We start from the raw sequence: 21,079 nt of genomic DNA on the forward strand, positions 1-21,079 counted from the left end.
TATTCCGCCTGGGAACCCTGCAGCCTAATGGTATCAATGTGGACTTCACAAGCTTCAAAATCTCCCCTTCCCCCACCGCATCCCTAAACCAGCCCAGTTCTTCCCCTCCCCCCACTGCACCACACAACCAGCCCAGCTCTTCCGCTCCACCCACTGCATCCCAAAACCAGTCCAACCTGTCTCTGCCTCCCTAACCTGTTCTTCCTCTCACCCATCCCTTCCACCCACCCCAAACCGCACCCCCATCTACCTACTAACCTCATCCCACCTCCTTGACCTGTCCATCTTCCCTGGACTGACCTATCCCCTCCCCACCTCCCCACCTATACTCTCTCCACCTATCTTCTTTTCTCTCCATCTTCGGTCCGCCTCCCCCTCTCTCCCTATTTATTCCAGTTCCCTCCCCCCATCCCCCTCTCTGATGAAGGGTCTAGGCCCGAGACATCAGCTTTTGAGCTCCTGAGATGCTGCTTGGCCTGCTGTGTTCATCCAGCCTCACATTTTATTATCTTGGATTCTCCAGCATCTGCAGTTCCTAATATCTCTGAAAGTACAAAATCCCGCTGTTTTTGTTCTCAATTCATGGTTTAATTTTGCAATCAGTGTCGTAAGCAGCAGATTAGTTCAGTCCTTGTGAAATTGAAGGCAATGCAACACTTTAATTGGTCACTTTTTAACATGGTCGGTTCTCAGACTGAGGAAATGGTGAATGTTGTTGATCTTTAATGCAATATAATGGAGGAGAGAAAAATCTGGACTACAGAGCCCACAGGAAGAAAATTATAATCTGTCAGTGCTGCCTCCATTAGAACAATGCCAAGTTAATCCCCATCCCCATATCGAACAATAGAAGTTTCCTGCATATCAGAACATACCCATTGAGTGGGGAACTGATGAATAATGCAGGAGCACCATCGGATTGAAATACTTTTATTCTCAGGATTTCAGAACGTGCTGGGATTTTTATTGCAAGCAATACTTGTGATGGAATATTCTTTTAATGTCAAAGTGCTGCAACAGTTTGGAAGAACCAATATTAAATGGATATTATTGCAGATAATATATGTGAATGAAATAAAATTGTTTGCTTAAGGTATTTTGTAATTCTAATTGAATGTCGCATTTTTGCATCTCAGTTGTCTTCTGTTTCTTATTTTTACAGAGCAGGTATTGTCCTGGTCACTTGTAATGCTGCCAATTCAAGATTAACTACATGGATGGTCTCTATCGGTTGCTTAATCACCAATGTCAGTTTGCAATCCTGAATCCAATATTGTCACTTCATCTTTCAGTTCTGTTGATAAGCAAAGTTTGAGATCAACAGCTTTCAGTTTACTATCTGGAAGTCAATCAGTGCAGATTTTGATGGTAAACCAGCGTTCTGTATGTAAAACTGCCTTGTTTAATTAGATTAGTTAGTTGAGATTCATTTTCGTGAAATGAATCCTAACTAAGCTTCATCTCTTCCTCATTCTGAACACATGCTATGTCATGCAATGGCTATTCAATTTTGCATTGGTGCCGGTTCAAACCATGTGTATTCCAACTACGGATTGATACAGATGAAATAGTACCATTTCCTTGTTAGTACCATTCTCGCCGTACAGTGTTTTGGCATTTCATTACGTTTCTGTGTACAGTTCTGAACCAGCCCCCTTGCCCCTGAGCTTGCCAAATGTCTCAATGTTGTCATGACATTGTCAAAGAATTCATTTCTTGGTAGATTCAGAGATAAATTAATGTAACCTAGTATGTGTTAATGCCTCTGCTGTAATCGGGCGAAATACTCAGGCCATTGTCTTAATTTTTCTCTCTTGTATTTATGTTGACCATGCCATTTGCTCCACTTACTGGGATTGGACTTGTTACAGAAGTGCTGAACGTCAACTTGCCAAATACAATTGGCTAAACAGTATGAGGCCAATCAGTCTCTTGAAACACTTTTGCTGTGCAATCAACATTCCAACATTATTTGACAATGAAAAATTACATACGTGCTTCAGAAGATTAGATTTGAAACAGAGATTTGTGAATATGAATGGAGCTATATATGTCTCCATCTCGGGCACCAACCTCAAGTCCACCTGGACTATCTCCAACACCTCCCTCACCTTCCTGGACCCCTCTATCTCCATCTCGGGCAACCACCTCGAAACTGATATCCATTTCAAGCCCACCGACTCCCACAGCGACCTAGGATACACCTCCTCCCACCCACCTTCCTGCAAAAATTACATCCCCTATTCCCAATTCCTTTGCCTTCGCCACATCTGCTCCCAGGACGAGGCATTCCATTCCCGTACACCTCGGATGTCCTCATTTTTCAAGGACCGCAACTCCCCCCAACCCATCCCACACCCCCGCAACCCCTCGCAGTGGTCAAGAACGCCCTCGACCGTGTCTCTCTCATTTCCTGTGACTCAACTCTCACACCCCGTCCCCGCAATAACCACCAAAAGAGAACCCCCTCATCCTCACATACCACCCTCCCAACCTCTGCCTACAATGTATCATCCTCTGACATTTCCACCATCTGCAATCTGACCTCACCACCAAAGACATTTTTCCTCCGACCATTGTCTACTTTCTGGAGAGACCACTCTCTCCATGACTCCCATGTCCGCTCCACACTCCCTTCCAACCCCACCACGCCCGGCATTTTCCCTGCAACCACAGGAAGTGCAACATGTGCCCCCACACCTCCTCCCTCACCCCCATCCAGGACCCAAGAAGACTTTCCACATCAAGCAGATGTTCAACTGCATATCTACCAATGTGGTATACTGCATCCGCTGGACCCATTGTGGACTCCTCAACATCGGGGAAACCAAGGAGAGACTTAGGTGTTCTGCAAAGCAGTCCCTATGCTCGGTTCACAACAAACAACTGCGCCTCCGAGTCGTGAACAATTTCAACTTCCCCTCCTATTCCTTAGACGACATGTCCATCCTGGGCCCCCTGCAGTGCCACAACAATGCCACCCGAAGGTTGCAGGAACAGCAACTCATATTCTGCTTGGGAACCCTGCAGCCCAAAGGTATCAATGCGGATTTCACAAGCTTCAAAATCTCCCCTCCCCCTACTGCATCCCAAAACAAGCCCAACTCGTCCCCGCCTCCCTCACCTGTTCTTCCTCTCACCTACCCCTTCCTCCCACCTCAAGCCACACCCCCATTTCCTACCTACTAACCTCACCTCTTGACCTGTCTGTCTTCCCCGGACTGACCTATCCCCTCCCTCCCTCGCCAACCTAACCTATCCCCTCCCTCCCTCCCCAACCTAACCTATCCCTTCCCTCCCTCCCCAACCTAACCTATCCCTTCCCTCCCGCCCCCCCCTCCCCTCCCTCTCCCCCTCCCCCCCCTCCCTCTCCCCCCTCCCTCTCCCCCTCCTCCCCTCCCTCTCCCCCTCCCCCCCCACCTCCCCCTCCCCCCCTCCCCCCCGACCTCCCCCTCCCTCCCCCCCACACCTCCCCCTCCCCACCTCCCCCTCCCTCCCTCCCTCCCCCCCCCTCCCTCCCTCCCTCCCCCCCCTCCCTCCCTCCCTCCCCCCCCCTCCCTCCCTCCCTCCCCACACCTCCCCCTCCCTCCCCCCACCTCCCCTCCCTCCCTCCCCCTCCCCCTCCCTCCCTCCCTCCCCCCACCTCCCCCTCCCTCCCTCCCCCCACCTCCCCCTCCCTCCCTCCCCCACCTCCCCCTCCCTCCCTCCCTCCCCTCCCCCCCCTTCCCCCCCTCCCTCCACGTCCCCCTCCCTCCCTCCCTCCCCTCCCCCTCCCTCCCCCCCCTTCCCCCCTTGCCTCCCCCCACCTCCCCCTCCCTCCCCCCACCTCCCCCTCCCTCCCTCCCTCCCCCCACCTCCCCCTCCCTCCCCCCACCTCCCCCTCCCTCCCTCCCTCCCCCCACCTCCCCCTCCCTCCCCCCACCTCCCCCTCCCTCCCTCTCTCCCCCCACCTCCCCCCACCTCCCCCCCTCCCCCCCACCTCCCCCTCCCTCCCTCCCCCTCCCCCCTCCCCCTCCCTCCCTCCCCCTCCCTCCCTCCCTCCCCCCCTCCCTCCCTCCCTCCCCCACCTCCCCCTCCCTCCCTCCCCCCACCTCCCCCTCCCTCCCTCCCTCCACCTCCCCCTCCCTCCCCTCCCCCTCCCTCCCCCCCTCCCCTCCCCCTCCCTCCCCTCCCCCCCTCCCCCTCCCTCCCTCCCCCCACCTCCCCCTCCCTCTCTCCCTCCCCCCACCTCCCCCTCCCTCTCTCCCTCCCCCCACCTCCCCCTCCCTCCCTCCCTCCCCCCACCTCCCCCCACCTCCCCCCCTCCCCCCACCTCCCCCTCCCTCCCTCCCCCCCTACCTCCCCCGCCTCCCTCCCCCTCCCCCTCCCCCTCCCTCCCTCCCTCCCCCCACCTCCCCCTGCCTCCCCCCACCTCCCCCTCCCTCCCTCCCCCCACCTCCCCCTCCCTCCCTCCCACCACCTCCCCCTCCCTCCCTCCCTCCCCCCACCTCCCCCCACCTCCCTCCCTCCCCCCACCTCCCCCCACCTCCCCCCCTCCCCCCACCTCCCCCTCCCTCCCTCCCCCCCTCCCCCTCCCTCCCCTCCCCCCCCTCCCCCTCCCTCCCCTCTCCCCCCTCCCCCTCCCTCCCCTCCCCCCCCTCCCTCCCTCCCTCCCCCCACCTCCCCTCCCTCCCTCCTCCCCCCACCTCCCCCTCCCTCCCTCCCCCCCCCTCCCCCCCCTACCTCCCCCCCTCCCCCCCCTCCCTCCCTCCCCCCCTCCCTCCCCCCCTTCCCCCCCTTCCCCCCCTTCCCCCCCTTCCCCCCTCCCTCCCCCCCTTCCCCCCCACCTCCCCCTCCCTCCCCCCCTCCCCACCTTCCTCCCCCCCTTCCCTCCCCCCCTTCCCTCCCCCCCCTTCCCCCCCTCCCTCCCCCCCTCCCCCCCCTCCCTCCCCCCCCGCCTTCCCTCCCTCCCCCCTCCCCCTCCCCCCCCACCTCCCCCCTCCCCCTCCCCCCCCACCCTCCCCCTCCCTCCCTCCCCCCCTCCCCCTCCCTCCCCCCCCCTCCCTCCCTCACCCCCCACCTCCCCCTCCCCTCCCTCCCCCCCCACCTCCCCCTCCCTCCCTCCCCCCCCACCTCCCCCTCCCTCCCTCCCCCCCCACCTCCCCCTCCCTCCCCCCCCACCTCCCCCTCCCTCCCTCCCCCCCACCTCCCCCTCCCTCCCTCCCCCCCCACCTCCCCCTCCCTCCCTCCCCCCCCACCTCCCCCTCCCTCCCTCCCCCCCACCTCCCCTCCCCCCCCACCTCCCCCTCCCTCCCTCCCCCCCCACCTCCCCCTCCCTCCCTCCCCCCCCACCTCCCCCTCCCTCCCTCCCCCCCACCTCCCTCCCCCCACCTCCCCCTCCCTCCCTCCCCCCCCACCTCACCCTCCCCCCCACCTCCCCCTCCCTCCCTCCCTCCCCCCACCTCCCCCTCCCCCCCCACCTCCCCTCCCTCCCTCCCCCCCACCTCCCCCTCCCTCCCCCTCCCTCCCTCCCCCCCCTTCCCCCCCTCCCTCCCCCCCTTCCTCCCCCCCCTTCCTCCCCCCCTCCTCCCCCTCCTTCCTCCCCCCTCCCTCCCCCTCTTCCTTCCCCCCTCCCTCCCCCCCTTCCTCCCCCCTCCTCCCCCCCCACCTCCCCCTCCCTCCCTCCCCCCCTCCCCCCTCCTCCCTCCCCCCCCACCTCCCCCTCCCTCCCTCCCCCCCCACCTCCCCCTCCCTCCCTCCTCCCCCTCCCTCCCTCCCCCCCCACCTCCCTCCCTCCCCCCCCACCTCCCTCCCTCCCCCTCCCTCCCTCCCTCCCCCCCCTTCCTCCCCCCCTCCCTCCCCCCTTCCTCCCCGCCTCCCCCCTCCCCCCCTCCCTCCCTCCCTCCCCCCCACCTCCCCCTCCCTCCCTCCCCCCCCACCTCCCTCCCCCCCCACCTCCCCCCCCACCTCCCCCCCCCCCATGTGGCAATTGAGCCCTCTGTTGGAGGGGATCACTCTGCATCACAAACCAACCGTTCAGCCAACTGAATTTGAATAGAGTTTAGGATTGGAGAGCAATCCATGCAATTGTATTTTTTTTAATGAATGTTTCTCACTGGCAAACTTTTAAAACCAGCTCAGCCATACAGGCGAGATCAGTTCCTGATCTCAGCTGAATTTTTTGATCTCAGGTGGGTCAGCATTAGGAGTTCAGTGATTGGAATGAATTCTCATGAATTTAGCGAGAGAGATATTACACGTGAATAGATCAATGTTTTGAAAAGCGGATGAGATATGAGCAAAAGTTTTTAATTGATGTGGAAGACCAGCCACAATCATCATCAACGGTGGAGCAGGCTTGAGCGGCCATGCAACATTGTGCTGCCGCTATTTGACTTGTTCTGTGAAGAGGAAGGAAAATGGTCAAAGTTTCAAAAATGCTGAAGACCACATCATTCTACAACCTCAAAATTTGATTGTGTTCAGCATATTATCACTACTGGTACCCTTAAATCCTGGTCTATCATCTCAGCAACTCTACTCTGCCCAAAAGCTGGTTACTTGTGAAATTTTTGAAGAATCTTCCCAAGTCTGAAAATCATTTTTTCTTTTTGTAGAATCAGAGTTGGCGTGTGGAAGGAGGTCTCCTGGCATTTCATAGCTCTTTGAAATAACTCCCCAATTCGTCCCCCTCTGCTGTGCACTGACTTCAACCACTTTCTAATCTCTTTAATGGATGGGAACTTTTGAAGGCATCCGGAATGAGTATTAATGATCCCAGAATACCACTGAGCCTTATTAAGTTGTTAGTTCTGATGATCAAGAGCTTGATCAAAGAGGATTCTTTTAAAAAGTGCCTTAAAAGAGGAAAGGTACAGAGGCTAAGAGGTGGAGGAAGTCTCTTCTTGGGTTTGAAGCCTACACAATTAAATGTTTGGCAACCAGTAGTGGGCCATTTAAAATCAAGAGTGGGCAAGAGGGCTTAATTAGATGAGTGCAGATATCCTGAAGTATGGTTGGACTGGTGGAGATTACCAAAATAGCGATAGGCAGAGCCAAGGAACAATTTGGAAACAAAAATGAGAATTTAATAAAATTACTGTTAATACTATCAGTTAGGTAGCAAGTACAGAGAATAGGATTTGGTTCAAGATGAGACTCGGGCAGTGGAGTTTTAGACGACCTCAAGTGTTCAATGGGCAAATGTGGAACTCTAGCAGGGAATGCATTGGACTTGTCACGTCCGGAAGTGAAGTAGTTCTAGTTGAAGGTTTCACTGCTAATGAGGCAAGACAAGAGACAGCTTTAGGGATTGCATGAATGTGTGGTCGGACGTTCATCATGGGATAAACAAGATGCCAAGGTTGTGCTGAGACAAGCGTAACATTACATTGTTGCCAAGGGGGAGTAATGCAGTCAGTAGGTAGTGAATAGAGATTGGTGTGGGGACCACAAGCAGTGGTCTTCCCAGTTTTAAATTGTTGTCTCTACATAGTTCCGCAACTTTATGTTCTGTTCAAAGAGCATGACTGACGAGAACGCAGAAGTTAGCCATTTGTTTACTTGTCAATATATCTTGATTTTTCCATCATGTTCTCCAATTATTTCCAAAACCTGTGCAGTGTACTAAGTGAACCATTCAAACCTTAAAAGGAAATGTTAAAATTGTGGAATAGAAAGTTAAATTTATTTTATTGAAAATTTAAATAAATTACATGAAGGTTTGACCAAGACTGAAAGGAATTAGATGGAACACCAGATGAATAAAACAAGCAGTAGTAAGGTGGTATTAGCTGGATGTTCCTGAAGAAAGAGAACACAGCCAACCTTTCTTCCATCAGGGAGATTAATTGTGTGGTGTCAGACACATTCGATTAAATCATTCCTTCTGTCTTTACTGTCTGACTGTACTATGGTTGTAATATTTCCTTTTTTAAAGGCTCAAGGTTCGACATACTTCTCATTTTATAAATTTTAAGAAGCTGGCTAATTATCAAGTCATGGTAGGATTGAAAACACATTCTATAACTGTTTGAAGTCAGAAGTCACATGACACCAGCTTGTCATCCAACAGGTTCATTTGAAATCTCACAAGCTTTTGGAGTGCGCCCCTCCATCAGGTGCAGTTAGTGAGATGACCACACAGACACACAGCTTATAAGCAGAGAGATCAAAAGATCATAGAATTGGCCTGAGTGGAGTGTCAGATAATAACTCTATGCAGGCGTCCAAGAGTGTTATAGGCAAGGAGAGTGTTTATACAGTCAATATCAGTGCTGTGCTGTCATGATAATCTGGCAGCGCAACAGGCATGTACAAAAGGTGACATCTCAGGTCAGACTCTGACTTGTAGTTGAGAGGCTTGTGTTCAGAATCTGTCTCAGAGTTTTAACCTTTATTTCAAAAGCAGGAATTTACAAGATGCCACACTGACTGACTGTAACTACAAGTTGTGTGCTTTTTCAACAAAATATCTGCAAATAAACAAACATCCTGGATGAAGACTTATTATCTGACACTCCACTCTCACCAGTTGTATGATCTTTTGATCTGTCTGCTTATAAATTGTGTGTCTGTGTGTTTTCCTCTCTGACCGCACGTGATGAAGGGACTGCATTCCAAAAGCTTGTGTGATTTCAAATAAACCTGTCAGATTATAACCTGATGCCATGTGACTTCTGACTTTGTCCATCCTAGTCCAACACCAGCACCTCCACATTATAAGTGTTTGGAACCAAGTCAGTGCAACAGGCATAGGTCGAACATTTGACTTTGGAAGGATGCCTCGTGTCGACAAATTCATTAATAACAAAGGATTTCTCCATTATGCCATCTTTCGTAACATGCTGCGTCTCACAGTCATAATGAAAGGATGCCCACTTCAATTTAGCAGCGCCAAGAACAGTTATGGACATTTTTAGCATGGGAGGAGGCCATTCAGCCTATTTTATCTGTACCAGCTCTCTCCCAGAGCAGCAAAATTAATCCTTTTCTCAAACTCATGCCACATATTTCACAGGATTGAAATATATAGGTACATAGTTAAGAGATTTTAACATCAAGTGAGCAGTTCTCGCACTTCACCTTGTCACTAAAAATTGAAAACGTGACTTACAAAGAGTGAGTCTTTATTTTGTTCTGTTGTGATGATGAAGAAGATGCAAGACAAAGTGTTGGAACTGGCCTCTGGAACTTAGAAACTTTTAAATGTGTTTATAAAATGAATTCTGTGCGCATTTACTAAAAGCAGTTTTATGGAAGGAAAAGGTACTAAAGAAGATTTGGTGTATTGCACTTGATGCTATTATACTCCAACCTGTGAAAACAGAACTCTACGACTGTGAGTGTTGAGTTCTGAGAGGGTGCTATCTTGTTTGAATTTACATTGCTAAGACTAGACCTATTTTCCCAACAGCAAAATTGGTAATCCAGCAAGAAATGGATATTGGTTTCTCGCATTTGTTGGCTGTAAGTGTCTGTATAAAGTTTGAGTCCAGTTTCCTTATATACAGGTGCTTAACCTGCTTATACAGTTTGAACATTTGTTGTGCCCATGAAAGTTTTTTGAATGGTTTCACCTCCAGTTTTTTTCTTTATACATATTTGGTATTTTTTTCAGGGTAAGGACTGCCTGCAAAATCTGAGATTGGGTTTTGAAAGACATCAGCTTTTATTTTGGAGATAATGGTAACTGTAGATGCTGGAGAATGCGAGATAACAACGTGTGGAGCTGGATGAACACAGCAGGCCAAGCAGCATCTCACGAGCACAAAAGCTGACGTTTCGGACCTCGACCCTTCATCAGAAAAGGGGGAGGGAGAGAGGGTTCTGAAATAAGTAGGGAGAGAGGGGGAGGCGGATCGAAGATGGATGGAGGAGAAGATAGGTGGAGAGGAGAGCATGGGTGGGGAGGTAGGGAGGGGATAGGTCAGTCTGGGGAGGCCGGACAGGTCAAGGGGGCGGGATGAGGTTAGTAGGTAGGAAATGGGGGTGCAGCATGAAGTGGGAGAGGGGAATAGGTGAGAGGAAGAATAGGTTAGGGAGGCGGGGACGAGCTGGGCTGATTTTGGGATGCAATGGGAGGACCGGAGATTTTGAAGCTTGTGAAATCCACATAGATACCATTGGGCTGCAAGTTTCCCAAGTGGACTATGAGTTGCTGTTCCTGCAACCTTCGGGTGGCATCATTATGGCACTGCAGGAGGCCCAGGATGGGCATGTCCTCTAAGGATTGGGAGGAGGAGTTGAAATGGTTCAATACTGGGAGGTGCAGTTGTTTATTGCAAACTGAGCATAGGTGTTCTGTAAAGCGGTCCCCAAGCCTCCGCATCGTTTCCCCAATGTAGAGGAAGCCACAACGGGTACAGCGGATGTTTTGGATATTTCTGAAGCATTGATTTTCATTCAAAGTTGGTTGGATTTTGCTGAAGCAATAGACATAACTCACTATGACGTAGACCATGTCAGAGATAACGTTTCGAGTCCTTTGACCCTTCCTCAGAACTCACTCTTCACTGATGCTGCCAGACCGGCTGAGCTTTCCCAGCAACTTCTGTTTTTGTTCCTGATTTACAGTGCCCACAGTTCTTTTGTTTTTATGACACAGACAAAACTTGATCTCTGCAGGTAGCATGATGCTGCATTCTCCAACTTCCATGCCTTTTTGTAATATAATATTGTCCTTTTAGTACAGAAGTGGCTTTTTTTTTGTTTGTTTTAACTTCTGCACATACTTTCTTTGCAGGTTAAAAGTCTGTGCCTTTTCAGTTCACTGCAGTGCTGCATAATGAAGACTTTCAACATTCTTATTTTAAAAAAGTAGAAAATCAGTGTTGTTTGTTTTCCAAAATGTGATGTGCAAGTGCAACACTTAACAGTGTGTTCATCAAACTATTGTTTCCTTTGATCTTTGTATTGCAGAAATTTCTAGAATCATTTCATATATATTTTCCTTGATATATTTTAGCAGCTTTCCTGGAGCAAGTCTGTTTTCCTTAGGATGAGACTAGTTTCAGACATACTCCCTTTATTATGAGATTTGATTGGGGTAAAGCGAGGAGGATTTTTATTCACTGAGACACACATGACTATATATTTAAAGCATTGGAAAATGCATCCTGTTCGGACTGTCATGTTATCTGGTGTTTGTACCAGGCTTTCTGATGAAGTGCAAATGATTAAGGATGCTAATGGATGCTATATGTTATTACAAGAGGAAATAAACATACAAGTAAGGATTTTGTGCCACAGTTATACATAGCATTGAAGCCATACCTCAATTATGGCATATAATATAAGTTGCCTCATTTAAGGAGGCAGTTCAGATTTAGGTTTACTAGAACAATACTTGCAATTAATGGGTTGTCTTATGAAGTAAGATCAGAAGGACTGGGAAGGATGAGAAGGACCTCCTCTCTACCTATCGTCTCTTCTCTCCATCTTCGGTCGGCCTCCCCCTCTCTCCCTATTTATTCCAGTTCCCTCTCCCCATCCCCCTCTCTGATGAAGAGTCTAGGCCCGAAACATCAGCTTTTGTGCTCCTGAGATGCTGCTTGGCCTGCTGTGTTCATCCAGCTCCACACTTGGTGATCTTAGAAGGACTGGGCTTGTTTTTGCTGAAGTTGAGAAGAGGAAGGAGGTGATTTCCTTGAAGTATATTTGATTCTGAATGGTCTTCACAAGGAATATGTAGAAGGATTTTTCCTATACTTTGGCGAGCGCAGAACTAGGGACACTTATGCAAAATTTGACGTTGCCACTTAAGGACAGATGAGCAGAGCATTTTTTTCTCTGATAGTTGTATGACATTGGAACTAGCTGCCTCCTAAGATGATAGAGTTGGGGTCATTGAATATTTTAAGGTGGATTTAGATTCTGGTAAGGCAGGGAAAAGGCCTCTATTAGTTGGAGTCATACCAAGCACAAAAGAAAAGGTTTGTGGTTGTTAGACATAGTCGTCTCACCTCCAGGACAACTCTGTAGGAGTTCCTCAGGGCAGTGTCCAGTGCCCAAACATCTATGCTGCTTCAGCATCCTTCTATAAAGTCAGAAGTGGGGATGTTTGCTGATGACTGCACAATGTTCAGTACCATTTCCAACTCCCTCGATAATAAAGCAGTCCATGTTCAAATGCAGCAAGACCAATATATTATCCAGGCTTAGGCTGTTACAGTGCGAGGTAACATTTGCACCACACGAGTGCCAAGCAATGGTCATCTCCAACAAGGGAGATTTTAGCCATCATCTCTTGACATTTAATGCTGCTACCATCGCCGACTCCCCTACCATCAACATCACGGGTGTTGGTGTTGACCAGAAACTGAACAAGATCAGCCACATAAATACTATGGATTCAAGAACAGGCCACCCTGTTGTGTGCAGGTGATTTTCATCACTCCATTTTTAACAAGATTTAACTGGAAATTTGGGATTTGTCATATTTCTGAAGAGTCGAACGGCAGCATGCTTTTCTTTTCGTTAATTCTTTGTAATTTATTGCATTTAAAACTCCTATTGCCAGAAAACGAAATTATGTGGCTGAGCGACTTCTTTCGAATGTCTTGTGAGAAGTGCCATTCAAAGGTTACACATTGTTACCTTGTGATCAGTTTGGATCAGTCGGGCAGGAAATAAGATGAGGCTGGGGGTGGGAAGATTTTGAAGCAGGTACTTCAGGGAAAGTAGCCTCTCCCTCCAGTCAAACCCTCCAACCCTGGCAATGTTCTTGTAAATCTTTTCTGAACCCTTTCAAGTTTCATGACAACTTTCCTATAGCAAGGAAGCCTGAATCGAATGCAGTATTCCAAAAATGGCCTAACCAATGTCCTTTGTAGCTGCAACGTGACTTCCTAACTTCTATATTGAGTGCTGTGACCAACAAAAGCAAGCATATTAAACACCTACTTCACTACCTGCAACTCCACTTTGAAGGAACTCTGAAACTGCACCCCAAGTTTGTTTGGCGACACTGCTGAGGACCTTACCTTTAAGTGTATAAGTTCTGCCCTGATTTGCCCACCAAAACCTAAAACCCTTTTCACATTAAACCTAATTGTCTGCTATTTGCTTGGTGGTATGTATAAAAAGGGAAGAGTTTATGCTTGTTCAGGCAACCCACACCCGACATTCAGAGGTTGTTTTCCTAATGGCTTGAATTGGAACTGCTTAACAGAATGAGTTTTGGGATGCCTCAGGATGTCTTTATATATGCTGTGCATCAGGCAGGTGTCAAATTGTAATTTCACATACAGTTCTGCATACAGATAGCATAACGTAAGAAAGAAGAACAGGACTAAGTAGAATTATCCTTCAAAGCCTTGTTGAGTTGATTTGTCCTGTTTTGTTACTTCTACATTTATTAAATCCACTTTTTTTAAAGCATTCTTTCACAGGATGAGGGCACTGCTGGCAAGGCTAACATTTGTTTCCCGTCCAGGAATGGCTTGGTGGGCCATTTTGGAAGTCAGTAGAGAGTCAGCCATATTCCTGTGAATTTGAAGTCATATACCAGAATTGCGAAGGAAAGCAGATTCTCTTCCCTAAAGAATACATTAGTGAATTCAGTTTTCTGTTACAAGAATCTATGATAGTTTCATCGTCACTGTTACTTTTAACTCGAGATCTTTATTAATTAAATGTCATTTCCAGCAGATGCTTTTGTATTTTATATTTAATATTAGGATTTTAGTTTTAACTTAATTTCTTATTAACATTTCATCATTAATTTCAGGATGTTTCTCAGATTTTGTATACTTCCTCTCCATGAGGCTTTTAAAGAAGAAATTGCCCCAGTCAAACAAGAAGTCAAAATATTAAATGATCTGGCCAGTCAGTTATCTCCACTTATGTCTCTTTATCTCCAAAGATTTCTCACCAACTTGATGACCTAAATATGAGGTGGAAATTCATACAGGTAACAATGAAAACATTTTCAAAGCCAGCCAATCTGTTGTAGAATGTACAAATGAAAGCGTGTACAAATAATTTGGCTTCAAACATATGAGCAAGATAAAGAACCCTTTCAATTGAAGCAAGCAATTAATATTTTATTATCATGGTTTATGAAGTTATTCAATTTTATAATATTTCTTTTTCAAAAATACAATGTTCTGGTCTGTAGTCTGCACTTTAGAATGGAGTCGCAAAACAAAATCCAAATAGTGAGAGATGTGAGCATCCAAACCACAGTCTGAAATGGTTCAGGACTGGAACAATTTGAATATATTCATGATGAAGCTGCAGGTAGCAGATATTTTTCCCAATCCATCTAAAAGAATTTGGAATTGGACCATTGTGATAACTGCGGTACACTTCAGTATTATGTATTGTTTCATATATTTTAAGTCCCTGAGGAAGACAAACTTGAATGAATTACAACAAAGATATACTTGATGCATTGAAGGGAAGAATGACACAAAATTGTATGAACTGCATGTATTTCTTCCAATTGAGCAGATTTTCATTGATGTCAGCAAAGTAGTACATGAAAATTTCCTTTATCCCAAAAGTCTCATGAAATGTTTTACTGAGCAAATTATTTCAGTCTCGTTCTGTGGCAGTAACTCGCTTGGCCATGTAGCACAGTAAAACTCCTTATCGGTTCTAGAAAGCAGACAAAAACATAAGAAATAGCACCAGGATCTGGATGTTCTTCCTCTCGACCCTGCCTCACCGTCCGATAAGAACATGGCTGACCTGCCCAGGACTCAACTCCTCTTCCATCCCAACTTCTCAGAGCGCTCAACTTCTCTATTTCAAAAATCTTATCGACCACCTTGTTTAAATACTTTCAGTGATCTACCTTTCACAATTCTCTTGTATTCTAAACAATCGCTACCTGCTGAGAGAAGAAATTCCTTTGCATCTCCGGTTTCAATAAATGTTCCCTTCTTCTGTAACTATGTTGCTGAGTTTGAGATTTCCACACTAATGGAAACATTGTCTTCACATCTAGCCTGTCAAGCCCCCTCAAAATTTTGTGTTTCAGTAAGATCACCCCTCATTCTTCTAAACTTGAATGAATAAAGACCTTCTGTGCAACCATTCTTGATAAATCATGATCCGATGAATCAGCCCAGTGAGTCTCTTTGGAACTGCTTCCCATGGCTGTGTATCCTTTCTTGTATTTCTCCAAGTGTGACCTCCTCAATAGCCTGATCAGTTGCAAAAAAGCTTCCCCATTTTTGAACTAAAACCTCCTTCCAATAAAGGCCAAAATTCCATTTGCCTTCTTAATTACTTGAATTACCATCGTCATGGCTCACCTCAAATCCAACCTACAAAAGTGCTTTGATCCTTTGCAATTCACCTCCCACTGCAACAGGTCTCCAGTTGGTACCGTCTCCCTGGCCTGACAGTCATCCCTGGAATGTCTGGATAACAAGGATACCTACATCAGGCTTATTGATCGGAGCTCCACCCTCCACACTAATTCCAAACAATCTCCTCTGAATCGGAGACCTAGGCCTCAGCATCCCTCTCTGTAACAGGATTCTTGACTTCCTCACCCAGAGACCGCAAACAGTAAGGATAGGTGACAACACTTCCTCCACCGTAAGCCTCAACACCGGTGCCCAGCAAAGCTGCGTACTCAGGCCCCTACTCTAGACTCTTTATGCAGTCATGACTTGTTGCCCCCAACTCCATTCACAATTGTGCTGATGACGCTTCCATTGTAGGTCGGACCTCAAACAACAATAAGTCAGATTACAGGAAAAGAAATTGAGTGCTTGCTGGCATGATGGAAAAATAACAATCTGTCCATCAACATAAGCAAAATGAAGGAGCTGGTCATTGATTTCAGGAAGCTTCTGTCTGCAGCAATGGATATCAGTTTGAATAAGCGTACAAATAGATTTAAGAACAGCCTCTTACCTGTTGTGACTTTTGAACGGACCTCTCAAATGTTAATTCTGATCTTTCTCTCTCTCTCTCAGCATCTTCTCTGTGGCTGTAACACTATTCTGCATGTTGTACGGTGTGATTTGCCTATACAGCATGCAAATCAACACTTTTCACAGTATTTCAGTACATGTGACAGCAAAAAAGCAATCAGTCACCTGCATGCTAGTATGTGTTTCATGGACTAGAGCATCCAAGTCCCCTACCGTGCATTTTTTTAAGAGTCCTCCTCTATTTAAGGAAGAGTCTATCTTTTGATTCTTCCTACCAAAGTGTACTTTCCTACATTAAACTCGATCTGCCAACTTTTTTCTGACTTGCTCGACCTGTCTATCCCCTTGCAGATTCTTTATGTCCTCATGACAACATTCCCTTACTCTATTTTTGTAGCATCAGCAAATTTGGATGGATTTATGCCTTGTCCCTTCCTCTAAGTTATGAATGTAGATAGTAAATAATTGTAGTTCTAGGACTGATCCCTGTGGCACTCCACCAGTTATGGCTTTCTGGCCTGATAAAGATGGTGGTTAGAAAATAATTGGCTGAACCACTGAAATGAAAAATGTGTAAAAATATGCACTTTCATTGTTTGTGAAATACTTAAATCAGATTGTAGATAATAAAATATAAATATTACAGTCGTTCTTGATGAATACAGTTTATCATTGAGCTTTATGAAAATTCTGAATATAGTTCATGATTTATGATAGCATCAGTTTTCATGCATCTTTATCTGAGAATTCAGATTTGTTTTGTCAAAAATTGTGCTGTACCACACATGATATTTGCTAAATCTGTCCTGTCCCAGCAGTTCAACTTGTTCAGTTTTGAGATAACTTTTGTAAGGACCCCACAGTTGAGCTACCTTGCGTTGATAGCTCACGACACACTTGTTGCATTGAAACAAATGCACCTCAGATCACCTGTCCGTCTGCATTCATCATCTGCTCTGTGTCTATTCTTCCTCTTAGTCACACTGACTTCATTATCTAGTTCCTTACAGGCTGTAGTTATTATCTTGTTACTGCCCACTAACCTGTGCATTTGGCTCCCATCCCCCTGACACACTAGTTTAAATCCTCCCCAACAGCATTAGCAAAAGCAGCCCCGAGGACATTGGCTCCAGGTGTAGACGGTCCAATTTGTAATAGTCCCACCTCCCCCAGAACCGGTCCCAATGTCCCAAAAATCTGAACCCCTCCCTCCTGCACCATCTCTCAAGCCACTCATTTATCCTGCCTATTTCTTCATTTCTACTCTGACAAGCATGTGGCACTGGTAGCAATCCTGAGATTACTACCTCTGAGGTCCTACTTTTTAACTTGGCTCCGAACTCCCTAAATTCTGCATGTAGCACCTCATTGTGTGTTTTTTTAACCCATATCATTGATGCCTATATGCACCATGACAGCTGGTTGTTCACCCTCCCCCTTCGGAATGTCCTACAGTCAATCTGACACATCTCTGACCGGTGGACCTGGGAGGCAACATAGCATGTTTTTGACCATAGAACCGCCTATCTCCTCCCCTTACAATAGAATCCCTGTGGCTATAGCCCTTCCACTCTTTTTCTTGCCCTTCCTGTTTTGGAGGGATATGACCACAGGGGACACCACTGCCTTCCTGCTTCTTTTTCTGCCTTTTGGTCACCCATTCCCTTTCTCCCTCAGCTATCCTCATTAGCGATATGACCAATTTGCTGAATGTACTATTGCGGATGCTCCAAAGTGAGTCCATCCACAGCTCCAGAGCCATCATGCGGTCTAACGAGAGCTGCAGCTGGACACGCTTCCTGCCCGTGAAGGAGTCACGGACATCAGACACGTCCCTGAGCTCCCACATTGAGCAAGAGCAGCATAACACGGGTCTGGGATCTCCTACCATTTTTAGTCTTAAGATCTACTTGGTGCTGCTATAACATCAAATATTAGATGAATGAAATGTAATAAAATTGTACCATGTACACAGATCCTTGCAAGTTACCAACCAGGTTGAGAGGGCTGTTAAGAAGGCATACAGTGTTTTAGCTTTTATTAATAGAGGGATCGAATTCTGGAACCAAGAGGTTATGGTGTAGCTGTAAAAGCTCTGCTGCAGCCGCATTTGGAGTATTGCGTCCAGTTCTGGTCACCGCATTATAAGAAGGATGTGGAAGCTTTGGAAAGTGTGCAGAGGAGATTTACTAGGATGTTGCCTGGTATGGAGCGAAGGTCTTACGAGGAAAGGCTGAGGGACTTGAGGCTGTTTTCATTAGAGAGAAGAAGGTTGAGAGGTGACTTAATTGAAACATCTAAAATAATCAGAGGAGTAGATAGGGTGGATCGGGAAAGCCTTTTCCTGGGATAGTGACGGTGAGCACGAGGGGGCATAGCTTTAAATTGAGGGGTGAAAAATACAGGACAGATGTCAGAGGTAGTTTCTTTACTCAGAGAGCAGGAAGGGAATGGAACGCTTTGCCTGCAACGGTAGTAGATTCGACAGCTTTAGGTACATTGAAGTTGTCATTGGATAAGCATTTGGACGTACATGGAATAGTGTTGGTTAGATGGGCTTGAGATCGGTATGGCAGGTCGGCACAACATCGAGGGCCGAAGGGCCTGTACTGTGCTGTTATGTTCTGTGTTCTATTTATTGTTGAACAGCAGCAGGAGGTGAGGAGGCAGAGACTGCGACCTTGAGGTCACGGAGGGAAGGAAAAAGAGGCTCTTACTTGGAGATTGAGAATCAGGAGAGGGCACAACCCAGAGGTTTGGGAGTGTAGTGAGGCTGCGAGTTTGAGGTCAAGGTGAGGAGAGGCACCAGTTGATGTAGTAGATTAAATGTAATACAGAAAATTGTGAAGTGGTTCAGTTTGGTTGGAAAAACAGTACATCAAATGGAAGGAACCATTCTGAATGGGTGCAGAAGCAGACAGGTTTTGCTGTTATGTGCATAAACCATTCAGTTAAACCACGGCTAGTCTCAACTTCAACTCTATTTGCCTGCTGAAAAGTCATGTCGACTCAAAACATTAGTTTGCTTTCTCTCCATGGCTGATGCCTGACCTACTGTGGTCTCCGGCATTTTTTGTCGTCAGTCTGTTTACCTCCCTTTCTTCTATATCCTTTCGTACCCTTAGCTATCAAAAATAATTTCAGTCACACACATTCTTATTGATCCAGCACCCACATTCTTTTACGAGAGAGTATTTGAGATCTTGACTGTTGTTTGTATTAAGATAAAAGTGCTTCCTGGTTTCAGTTCTGAATGGCTTGCCATTGAATCTCATATATTAATAGATAATCTCTGGATGCAAAATGTGTTGGGCAGAAAGGCTTATTTCCGTGCAGTGTGCCACCAAGATTCTAACTCCAGACAAACATATCCATCTTCTTTGCGCTCATTCTGACTCCTACGAGCAGGGAGCTTTCCCCCCATTCCCGTTAAAACCAGTTTTGCTCGGTTCCCTGGATGCCACATTTGGTCAAATGTGGCCTTGATGTCAAGAACAATCACTGTCGCCCTCACTCCCTCACCTCTTTTGTCCATGTTTGAACCAGGGCATCAATGAGGCCAGGAGCTGGGTGGCCCTGGTCGAAACCCAACTGAGTGTTAGTGAGTAGGTGATGCCTTTATTTTCACCTACTGTAGTCCCAATCATGCAACTATGTCAATTGCTGCCCCTGCCAAGCGCTGGAAGCCTCCCCAGCGTTATCCAGACAGCAGAAAATTTGTTTCAGGAAGACGAGGACCTGCCCTGTCAAATTTCATGTGGATGTGCTGTTGCACACGCACAGAGCGTGATTAAAGGGAGTCAGCATGGCTTTCTGAGGGACGAGTCATACCCTACAAATCTGACTGAGTTCTTTGAGGAGGTCATGAGACAGGTTGATGAGGGACGAGCAGTGGATGTGGTGTACATGGACATCAGCAAAGCATTTGATAAGGTTCCCCACGGCAGGCACTTTGATGAAGTCAGGAGGTATGGAAATCAGGGTGACTTGGCTGCCTGGATTCAGAATTGGTTGGCTGACAGGATGGAGAGAGTGGTTGTAGATGGTAAATATTCTGCTTGGAGGTCAGTGCTGAGTGGTGACCCGCAGGGTTCTGTTCTTGGGCCTCTGCTGTTTGTAGTTTTTAGAAATGACTTGGATGTGGAGGTTGAGGGGTGGGTTAGTATGTTTGCTGCTGACACAAAGGTTGGAGGTGCCATTGATAGTATCGGGTTATTTCAGGCTTCAGCGAGACATTGACAGTATGCAGAGGTGGGCTGAGAAATGGCAGATGGAGTTCAACCTGGATAAATGCGAGGTGATGCATTTTGGAAGGTCGAACTTAAATGCTGAATATAGGATGAAAGGCAGATTCTTTGCAGTGTTTAGGAATAGCGGGATCTTGGTGTTCAAGTGCAGAGCTCCCTCAAAGTTGCCACACAAGTGGATAAGGGTGTTAAGAAATCAGATGGTGTTTTGGCTTTCATTAACAGGGGGATCGAGTTTAAGAGCCGCGAGGTTATGCTGCAGCTGTACAAAACCCTGGTGAGACCACACTGGAATATTGTCTCCAGTTCCGGTTGCCCTATTATAGGAAAGATGTGGAGGCTTTGGAGAGGGTGCAAAGGAGGTTTACCAGGTTGAGGAGGTTGACTGAGCTCGGACTTTTCTCTCTGGAGAGAAGGAGGAAGAGAGGTGACCTGATCGAGGTGTACAAGGTAATGAGAGGCATGGATATAGTTGATAGGCAGAGACCTTTCCCCAGGGCAGGATTGACTGCCACGAGGCATAGTTTTAAGGTGTTAGGAGGAAGGTATAGAGGAGATGTCAGAGGGAGGTTCTTCACCCAGAGAGTTGTGAGTGCATGGAATACTTTGCCAGTGGTAGTGGTGGAAGCAGAGCCATTAGTGACATTTAAGCAACTGCTGGACATGCACATGGACGCAGTGAATTGAGGGGAATGTAAGTTAGGTTCGGTTATTTTTGGATTGGGATTATTCCACGGCACAACATCGTAGGCCGAAGGGCCTGCACTGTGCTATACTTTTCTATGTTCTATGTTGTGTGTAAGAGTCAGAAGCCCAGTTGTTAGTTGCTTGGCTCTTTAGCTCAGTAGCTACCCCTTAATTTTTTGATGGCCAAAAGTGGCTGGCAAAGCAGACTTGCAACTTGAAAGCATGATGACATTTGCCAGGATATGAAGCATTGACCTACATGGTTTTTTGCAG

General features: G+C 47.4%; 1 protein-coding gene across 11 annotated transcripts in view; it reads left to right on the forward strand.

The window, feature by feature from the left end:
* The window catches only part of LOC132207557 (utrophin-like), a 204,141-nt gene that overhangs the window by 145,841 nt on the left and 37,221 nt on the right, over positions 1–21,079 (forward strand). Inside the window, exons 10-11 of one of the 11 annotated variants that reach the window (XR_009443532.1) lie at positions 1,163–1,368; positions 1,872–2,568. The exons of 9 other annotated variants lie outside the window; for them this stretch is intronic. The gene's annotated coding sequence lies outside the window, so the exon portion shown is untranslated. One more of the 11 variants, XR_009443531.1, reaches the window with a different exon arrangement.

Source organism: Stegostoma tigrinum, unplaced genomic scaffold, assembly GCF_030684315.1.
Source record: "Stegostoma tigrinum isolate sSteTig4 unplaced genomic scaffold, sSteTig4.hap1 scaffold_100, whole genome shotgun sequence".
Classification (NCBI taxonomy): Eukaryota; Metazoa; Chordata; class Chondrichthyes; order Orectolobiformes; family Stegostomatidae; genus Stegostoma; species Stegostoma tigrinum.